The 9657-nt window shown below is 40.8% G+C and overlaps 1 protein-coding gene across 2 annotated transcripts in view; it reads left to right on the top strand.

Annotated features, from left to right (window-relative positions):
• The first annotated feature begins 1067 nt into the window (after positions 1-1067).
• The window catches only part of svila (supervillin a), a 118479-nt gene continuing 109889 nt past the window's right edge, over positions 1068-9657 (top strand). For both annotated transcript variants that reach the window (XM_034861874.1, XM_034861876.1), the window contains exons 1-2: positions 1068-1180; positions 9187-9257. The gene's annotated coding sequence lies outside the window, so the exon portion shown is untranslated. The remainder of the gene's footprint in view (positions 1181-9186; positions 9258-9657) is intronic.

Below are 9657 nucleotides of genomic sequence, written 5' to 3'. Positions count from 1 at the left end.
TTACAAGCCTATTAAGTGCTGCAGTCCCATCGATAGGAGTAGCTCCAACTGTGGGGAAATAGGATGTTTATCTGTTTTTTTCTTTTTTTAATGGACAGGATATGTGGACTGTTAACTCTGCCATTAGAGCAGACTGAGAATTGATTGTCCGTTGCACTGTGGCTGACCCCATAAGTCACTGCAGGATAAAACACATAGAATGTGTTTGTGCATGTGTATCAGAGAGAGGACTTTTTATAGACAGATAAAGAGAAAATGAAAGCACTTTGAAATATACACATGCAAAAGAGAAAGAGGACTTGCAGTACACATGGTTGATTTGGTACACATCTAAAAGGAACGGTATAGCAGAGACATGTAGGTTAACACAATGCAACTGAACATTATACATTTATCTCGTTTAAGAGGAGAAAGCTGAGTCAAGCCAGAAAATTTACATCAATGCTAACAAATCTTGCCTTCAAAATAAGAGCACGAAATGACTCATGACGAGGCAGCCATTGTGTATAGAGTGAAATAAGATGAGTTGAGATAATGTGAAGCTTGTTTCCCTTCAGTTTATAGTGTTAAAAGGGTCAAAGTAAAAAGCTTTGCTAGCTTAGCTTACACATTTGCCACTATTCTACTGTCACTATTTGACATTAATCATTATTCTGTGGCCCTAAGCATGAGGTAGCTACACATCTGTTTTGAGTTTTTGTTCATTTATTTTAGTAAACTGAAAAGCCAAAATAAATATCAATCCATCAGTCTATAGGTTACCATAAACTGAGATGGTGATAACATAAATAAAGTAAGTAGAATTAGAATACATAAATAAAAGAAGAACAAGTAGTCTGTATGGCGTATGAGTCAGCATTTTTATTTTTGTTGTGCAAAATCCAATAGAAAGCAGACCTATAGGCTACTGTCTTTAGAAACAAGCCAATTTTAACACAGCCAGTTGTTCACGAAAGGAAGTCGAGGCGACTTCCTAAAATACTTTTATTTTGGAAACTCCAGTCGGCAACACGTTGTGCTGTTTTATTTGACTTGATAGAAGAAGAAGTTTACAGCAGGCGGACCTGTGTGATGACATTCGAGTGTGCGTGCGTGCGTTTGTGTGTCCGCGGGATATTACAAGAGCTTTGTGTTTAGCGGTGGACACCAGAGACAAGTTGTTTCCCATAGGGAAGCGTGGGTGAGTTAATTGCCTGTATTTTTTTGTGCTTAAAAATTGTGGTTTCTAACGTTTTCCAACTTGAGAAAGGACTCTTGAGTTGTTCAATTGAAGGGGGTTTTCGTACAACAGCAGAAAAAGAGGAGAGACGTTTGAAGGCTGTCAACGCATTTACCTGCAACGCAACATGTTGCTAATGTACCTCTTTGCAGCGGTCAGTTGTTGCTTTCAGGGTCGTTTTGTCTGGTATGAAACACTTAAAATGTTGTGAAAGTGAGCTAGCTGTTTCTCACGTGAAGCTTGAAACATTCAGACACTGTTCATCCTGGTGAGCCCATCCTCCCGACAGGTGGAGACTAATCATATCAGGGACACCATCCACGTTAACCCAGAGACGTAGGCTAAAAAGGTGGAGTTAAGAGTCTGTGTTTATGCAAATTGTAAAACTAAAGACCCAGGACCAAGGCCCTAGACTTTTTTTTTTAAATTCTCTTTAAACGCAGGCCACGACGCCATATATATATATTATGTTAGGCTACACTTTACGTCAGAGAGGTGAAGACATTGGTCTGCGTGGTTGGGTGCGCGTGTAGGTGGGGAGAGAACGCAGCGCCAAACTGCGTTGAAAAAAACTGAAATTTAAAGTTGCCATGCTCGTCTGCGAAGGTACGTAGCAAAACAAAAACGACTCAACGTCTTCCTTAGTTTAATACATTATTTTCTTTACTTCGGCATTCTTCCAACACACAATGCAGCGTTCATGGAAGTGATATTTAGACCTAATTATAATTGACACGCAAGTAATCCACAGTGTTTTGTCTACGAGAGATCTCAAGGATGGGCTGTCATCAGCAGTTTACGAAATGCTGAAATTGAGAAAATTCTAAAGTTGTTTAGTTTTACTTGGAGGATTATCTGGCCGAGGAATTTACCGTAGGAGTTGGGCAACTCTTTTAAAGTCTAACATCTCCGAGAATTATAAGCAAAGCAACTTAAAAATGTAGCTTTTTTTCAATTGTGTTTGGCGCACCCTGCCACAACGTAGCAAATCGGTTTAAGGGTTGTCCCTCTTTATCTTTAAAGAAAACTGAATACTGCCATGTTTTGCAGCAATGTATGGCAAACACATCATTGCACTACAAGTTTGTACAGTAGATCAGTATATCAAGCAATGTAGAATATGTCTACATCTTTTGTAAATGCACATTTTGTCAAATTAGTCTATATCACACATTTTAGGCAAACACACTGTCAGTGTTTTTCCTTTTGTTCATATTTAGCAGGTAGTCGGGTTCTTATATCTCTCAAAATAAAAAAAACTTGCGTGTAATAAGGAATTCTACTTTTTTGTTTTTGTTCCACACTTGGAAGTGCATATGGAAGCTAATTAGTAGCCATTCCCCTTCACCAGACCTTCAAGATGTGGGGTCAGTGAACCCTGAGGGATTGTTACAACACTTGAGTACCTTGTGCTTGATCATTCTAATTGCTAGAGAGTGGAATGACTTTACACGGATAATGTTGCTCTTTTCCCTCAGAAATATGGCTCCAAACTAGAGCCCGACCAATTTTGGTTATTTAAAAATCCGATATGCCTATATATTGGCTGATATACTGTATGTTTAAAAAAAGAAAAAAAAGAAACGTGTTACAAAAAAACAGATTTCCCTAACAATAGTTATTTGAGTTCTCACTAAAATAATATGATACAAATTTGTTTTATTGTCACAACAGAACAGAAGAACATCCAAATATAATAAAGGTCGTATAAGTAAAATGTATAAAAATACAAACTTAAGATATGAAACTTAATGTCCTTTTGAACAAAAACACATTAATAAAACAAATATCAGTGTTGCCAACAGGGACGCAGTAAAGCCCCCTCTGGTGGACAAACTATGCAACGCCAACACTCAACATGGTTGAGTTTTTATTTTTAAATATGAATTTATCAGCATCATTTATTTGTCATTATAAATGATTCTGACGAATGAATACTTTTTCTTTTAAATCGTCTATTATAAATGCCAATACCGATTGCATTGGGAAATGCCTAATATTGGCCGATAATATCGGCCCGCATATATAGCGGTTGGGCTCCACTCAAAACTGACTTTTAACAGAATCGAAAAATTGCAACAGGCGTTCTCCTGAAGGCCTGGGTATGAACACACAGAGTTTCCCACTGTTCATGTTCCTCTTGCATACTGTTGTCCTACTCAAGCTATAGGCCTACTCACATCCAATCAGAACTTGGCACAGTGACTGTTAGAAATGGACACTTGATGGAACCGGTTGCAGAAAGTCTGTGGATCGGCTCCGCTGCGTGTCGGCTCCGTGCTCCGCCGTCCGTCAACACCCACCACATCCGGATTTGTTGCAGAACGGCTGCGGCAAAAACTGACAGCTGAAGTCACGAGGACCCACGACAACTCTTGAATTCACGTAGAATAAAACCACAAAACCAACAACAGTTTGTTTTCATCCAGAGGAGTAGAGGGGAAACAACTCTGAGCTGTGTTTTCAAGGTGTTGTGCGGGGAATTGTGATCCGGCGTGAGCGTGATCTATTTTATTTTGAAAATTACCCAGATGTTTTATTTTGTGACAGTGCGGGACAGGAAGTCAAGCACAATCTGCCGTGTGCTAAATTGCTGCAGAACTCTCTGGCGTTCGGCGATACTAGAATCTCTGCGTATCAGATCCGGAGGATCGGGGATTGCCGGAGTTGGATTAGTCGAGTTCCTGCGTTGTCACTTGAAAATCAACTAGGGCTGGGCAATATATCGCTATTATGTCGACCTTGATATATGAAACAAGATATCGTCTTAGATTTTGGATACCGGAATATTGGGATTTGACACAAGGGTTTTTTCCTAATTTTTAAAGACTACATTACAGTAAAGTGATGTCATTTTCTGAACTAACAGACTGTTCTAGCTATTGTATTATTTACCTCTACCCACTTAGTCATTATAGTCGAAATACTGGCCTAATGTGAAAATATTTGTAAAAGCAGTAATTGTCAACCCTACAATATTGACGCAATATTGATGTATTTGGTCCAAAATATTGTCTAAGCGTTGCCACTCATAGCCTGTATTTATAGTTGGAGAACGTGTCTCTACTTCCTCCCACTGTGCAAATGTGATTCCAAAAAATCCCAGATAAGGGCTCTACCATCTTGACATTTTTTTAACCACATAATCAATTGCTAAATTAGTATTCAAATGTGTGCTTTTTTTCAAATGTGTTGGCTAACATTGGCAAGTCTTGCATTACACCTGCATGTGAAAACGTTGGTCACGTGACGTGTGGTGAACACTAAGTTAGCGGGAGTTAGCAACACAAGATCTTGGTGCATGGAGCTACGGTAAAGACTGAATAGTAGCGAGACCAATATAAAAATATATATTTTTTTATGACCGATATAAATATTTGGTTATTTAAAAATCCAATATCGGCCGATACATATTTATTTGAAAAAAACAGATTACAGATTTCCTTAACATTAGTTTTTTGTAGTTATTTATGAGTTCTTACTAAATAGTAGGATCATTTGGAACAGGACATAGGAACATCAAAATATATTAAAGTTACAATAAAATGTATTAAAACATAAACTTATGATATGAAATTTAAAGTCTTTATATCACAATAACAAAAAATACTGTTGCCAACAGGGAGGGTGTAGAGTGCCCTCTTGTGGACAAAACTATGCTATGACAACACTCTTAACATGGTTGTCAGTTATTTAATCATTTAATCATTATAAATGATTCTGATGAATGAATATTAAATTTTTTTTTTTTCAAGTTACAAAATGTCAAACACTTGCTAATAAACTGCTGGAAAAATAGTGGCCGCACGGTGTGCCATAGTTATCAATGCTGTTAGCATGGTGGCTAACACTGATGTTACTCAGTGACGTTTCGGCTGTGCCTCGTTACTTGCTGTCAGTGTGCTACCAGAAGACTTACAGCTATCGGACAGGTTGCCACGTCACATCTACGTCTTCAGGCTCAGTTGGAGGCTGGACAGTAACGCCTAACCATCACCGGAAAAGTGCTTCTATTTTCTTTCACCGGTCTCCGTCCAGAACAACAGGATCCGTTGGTCCACTTTGTTAGGTTTCCAGCCTGAGCTGCAGGGAGAAATCAAATCGCCAGCAGATTGGGCGGGGTTTACCCAGTCTAAATAAACAGTACATCACCAATATTTTATTAATACACGTTTCTCACTGTGGATCATGCTATCTGTGAGATTGCTGTCATCAGACAGTTTGTAGGAGCCTTTGCAGAACACCAGTTGATGCTTCTTCATAAGATGGTTCAGTCAAACCATAGAAAATCTGTAATGACCTTGCAAAACCTGGACCATTAAAAGTAAAAAACATCTACAAGGCTAGATAGAACTAGGTGTAAGTGGTGTGCTTTTTTCTTAGTGTTCCCAGGGTCTCCACTTGCTATGTTTCTGAGGGAGAAGCTGCCAGCAGAGATTAGTTACATAAGCCTGTTGGGTGTTACATCACTGTTTTGGGGGCCCCGGTCCACAGAGCTGGGGCTCTGGCTTCAAATGAGCCCGGTGGGTCCGCTGCCTCCCACAGACCCCCTCAGAGGGGGAGGGAGGGCGGAGGCTGGGAAGCGATTGGAAGCAGATGCTCAGTGAGTCTCTCCTGCTAGGAGACATGGGCCAGTGCTGGTGATGAAACCAGCGTCCAGCTGTAACATAGTTTTTGCATGCGTGTTGTGCATGTGGTTTTTGTCAATCAGTTTGGTTTGGGTGGGCTTGGTTGCTGTGACATTAAAGGGAAAACATGCAAAACGAGAATGATTTATAGGTCTATAATTCTCCAAACAACCCCGCCTGTAGTGTTCACCGCCACTAAATCGCTCTCAAGAAAACTTTGTGGGTAGGAGTTGAGTTGTGCTCACACAAAGAATTGTTTGACAAATCAAAAAAAGGAAGATCACCTAAATGTCTGATTTAGTTTGCACTGTGGTGCCTCCAGATCTCTGGAGCAACAGAGAAACCATGACGATTTAAAGCCTGTTAGCCTGCAACAGCATGCTGTTAGTGGCTGTGTCACCCTGTGGGTCTGCACCCATTTTATTTTCCAGATCACTAGTTTGTGAAAACATCTTGCCTTACCCTTAAGCTCCCCGAAATTGCTATTTGAGCATCTGTGAGGCGTACAACTTTTCAAGCGATTCCATTCCCGTTTTTTTATCTTGGTAGTAAAGTTAAATCATGTGAACATTGTCAACAGCCAATGTGTGCGCTCCCTCCAGCACCAAACAGGAAGCAGCAAACTGCTAGAGCCAGAGGTGTTTATGGTTGCGATGGCGCTAAGCTAAATGCTAAAGAGGGAAAGTTGAGGTTTAACCCTTCTGAATGACTAGATTCAGAAGGGTTGAACGTAGGGCTGGGCAATATGGAGAAAATCAAATAGCACAATATTTTTGTCCAAATACCAATTGAACGGTAACTTTCCCTTTTAACACTTTTGCCAGCGGATAAAGCGAACCTGCATGTCCAGCAGAACAGAAAATCTGCAGACGTTTCTCTCAAGTTACTAGCCAGCTTGGTTGACTTTTTTTCAAAACATATCTCTAATTAAAGTTGTAGTCTTTCCTATTGTGACCCTGCAGGAACCCCACATCATTACTCACTGGTATCTCTTTATCTAGACATGTTGGAAAACTGCCATCTTGCCTTACAGAACTACTCTGTCATTCAGACTCGATGTGCTGACCGGCTTTTACTTCATGTTCCACAAGCTCGATCTGAACTCATATTAGTGCACCTGACTCATGGAACAAAATACAGCAACTCCTTAAAATCAACTCCCTTGTGCCTTTTGGACATTTTAGAAATTCATTATTTTGGCGCAAACATACTGCCTTCTGCAGCCAAATATTTCAAATGTGTACTCATGACTCCAGAGCACCTGCTGCCATGTTTCTGCACCCCAGCTCCAATGTTTTCATGCATAGTTGAGTTACTTGGTCTTGTTTCCATGTCGGAGGTCTGGCTTTCTGGCTGCAACTCTTCCATGAAGACCACTTCTGGCCAGACCTCTCCAGACAGATGGTGTACCTGGGTCCCTCTGGTTTCTGCCAGTTCTGAGCTGATGTCACTGCTGGACATCTTCCGATTTTGAAGGGAAATAATCTTGATGTGTTTTTCATCTGCTGCACTAAGTTTCCTTGGCCGAGCACTGCGTCTACGATCCTCAACGTTGGCCAACGTTTTCCACGTGTACCTATAAGAATTGATGCTGATTTGAAGGCAAAGGGTACAATATTGATCAAAATAAATGATCATTATTCATATTTTTAAAAGCCTTCTTAGTTTGCAGCATTTCTTCATAGCTGCCTAAGACTTTTGCACAGTACTGTGTGTGTGTGTGTGTGTATATATGTATATACATACATAATTCATTTCTGAGGTGCATTCAGTACTTGATTGCATCGGGCTGCAGGGCCTCTGGGTCCAGACCTGTGTATGGTGGGAATAGGCTGGTCCCAGAGACAATGCGGCACTGTTGTCTAGTAATTGATAGGCATTTGATATGTGAACAGATTTTGTAAAAGTGTGGCTCACTCATTCATATTCATAGTATTTTGATGTGAGAAGTAGTGTTTGACTTAAAAGTGCAATGTGTAATGTTCTTCGTTTCCTTCCTTTGGGCTATCTCAATCAAAACAGAGTTTTCGATAACGTCATAAAGTTGCGTGGTGTCATGAGTTGTCTTCGTTGTTAAACCACCACCATTGCAGAGGAAAATGACATTGAATAATGTTGGTCGTTCTGATAAAATAGTGGCAGTCCCACTTGGATTTGATTTGTGGTGGTAGCTGAATCTGTTTAGTCTTTATTTTCCCTGGGGAAAGCTTGATTACTCTTACGTCTGGGATTATAATGGAGCTTGGTTTTTGCTCGTGCATTAAAAAAACTAGAAAAGCGAACCGCTTCGGCGCCAGCCTGTAGTTACGGATTTGAGGCCTACGTTGGTCATTAACTTCGGGTGCCAATTCCTCCTCTGCTCTGCCACCAGCTTGCTCCTTTTCTTTCGTCAGGTGCTGCAAACAGCGTTGACCCTAAGTTGGCAGTTCATTTGTAGACAATTTAGACTAGGACATGACATTAACAACACTTGTCTTTCAGTTAGCGTGTCTGAGCCTCCTCCAGTTTGCTTCACAGATGCTTTTCAGCTCGGTGGTGCAGGTAGGCCACACCCACCCCAGCCCAGCGGCCAATGGAAACTAACGGGTGTATTGTGATGTGCCAATGTGCCATGTTCCACCAAAACAAGTTCCTGCTGAGGCTGTTTTGCAGAGGCACCGTGACATTTCCTGGTGCTTAGTGCTGCCCAAGGCAATTGTTATTGGGTTAAAGAAATGCCAATAAACCAGAGCACGTTTTTCTCCTATCCCGGAATGCTGTGTTGACTGGCGGGACCCTCCTCTGCAGCGCTGTGGAGGAAGGTTTGGCAATATGAAACTATCTTCAGAGTGACTAACTAGAAGTGAGATGCAAGCAGGAAATATACAGGACAAAGAGAGGAAGTGACATCATACTCAAACCCATTGTAAAATAGAAAATGAATGACAACTTAACATATGGTTACAATATATGAGACAGAATACAGTCCCAAAGTGCTAAATACATTGGAAAATAATAAATATCTGTATACATGAACAATATCCATTAACAAAAAAAAAACACATCACAAGAGAGGAGAGTAATCAATGTCCCCATTTAGTCCTGGATGCATCATGGATTTCAATTGGGAAATCCAAAACCTATTACACTGTAGTGAAGTATTAACAGGATTGAATAACCAGTATTTGGTTGATTTTGATTTACCTGAACTGGACTGTTCTGAATTTGGATTTATCTGCACTGTATGCTCATTTCTCCCAGGTATTGCAAGGGAAAAAGAAACTCATCATAGCTTTAACATGAAGTGAGAATCCCAGACACACCGTGGTGACTACAGTATGTCAATCATTTGTTTTTCAGGACCAGGTGGCGTTCAGGGGCCCAGACACTGGAGAGAGGAAGTAGAACTCATCTGCGTCAATGGTCATCTTGTAAGTACATCAGCTGCATCCATTTGTTCCTTTCATGAAAACATAGTGGCCCTCATTTATGAAACGTGCGTAGAACCTAAAACAGGCGTAGGACGGGCGTATGCCGATTCCTACGCAGAGCTTGGCATTTATCAATTTGAACGTGAGCGTAGGCAGCGCTAAAATCTCACGTCTGGCCTGAACACGTGTACGCAAGTTTTTGAGTCACTGTGGACTTGAGGTGCAGCACATAATTAGTTTAACAGGAGTAGGAGAAATCTTCAGTTGGTCACTCATCAACAATGGCAGAGCTGGTGCTTTTAGAAGACCTCTGTGAGCTGAGCAACCGTGCACACGTAGCCTACACACACAAGCCATGGTGGAGCGCTCGAATAGATTAAGGGCAATTGGCTCTGTCTTG

The sequence above is a fragment of the Etheostoma cragini genome, chromosome 22 (assembly GCF_013103735.1).
Source record: "Etheostoma cragini isolate CJK2018 chromosome 22, CSU_Ecrag_1.0, whole genome shotgun sequence".
Lineage (NCBI taxonomy): Eukaryota > Metazoa > Chordata > Actinopteri > Perciformes > Percidae > Etheostoma > Etheostoma cragini.
Note: the sequence above shows the minus strand (reverse complement) of the source record. Positions and strands in the feature narration are given on the sequence as shown.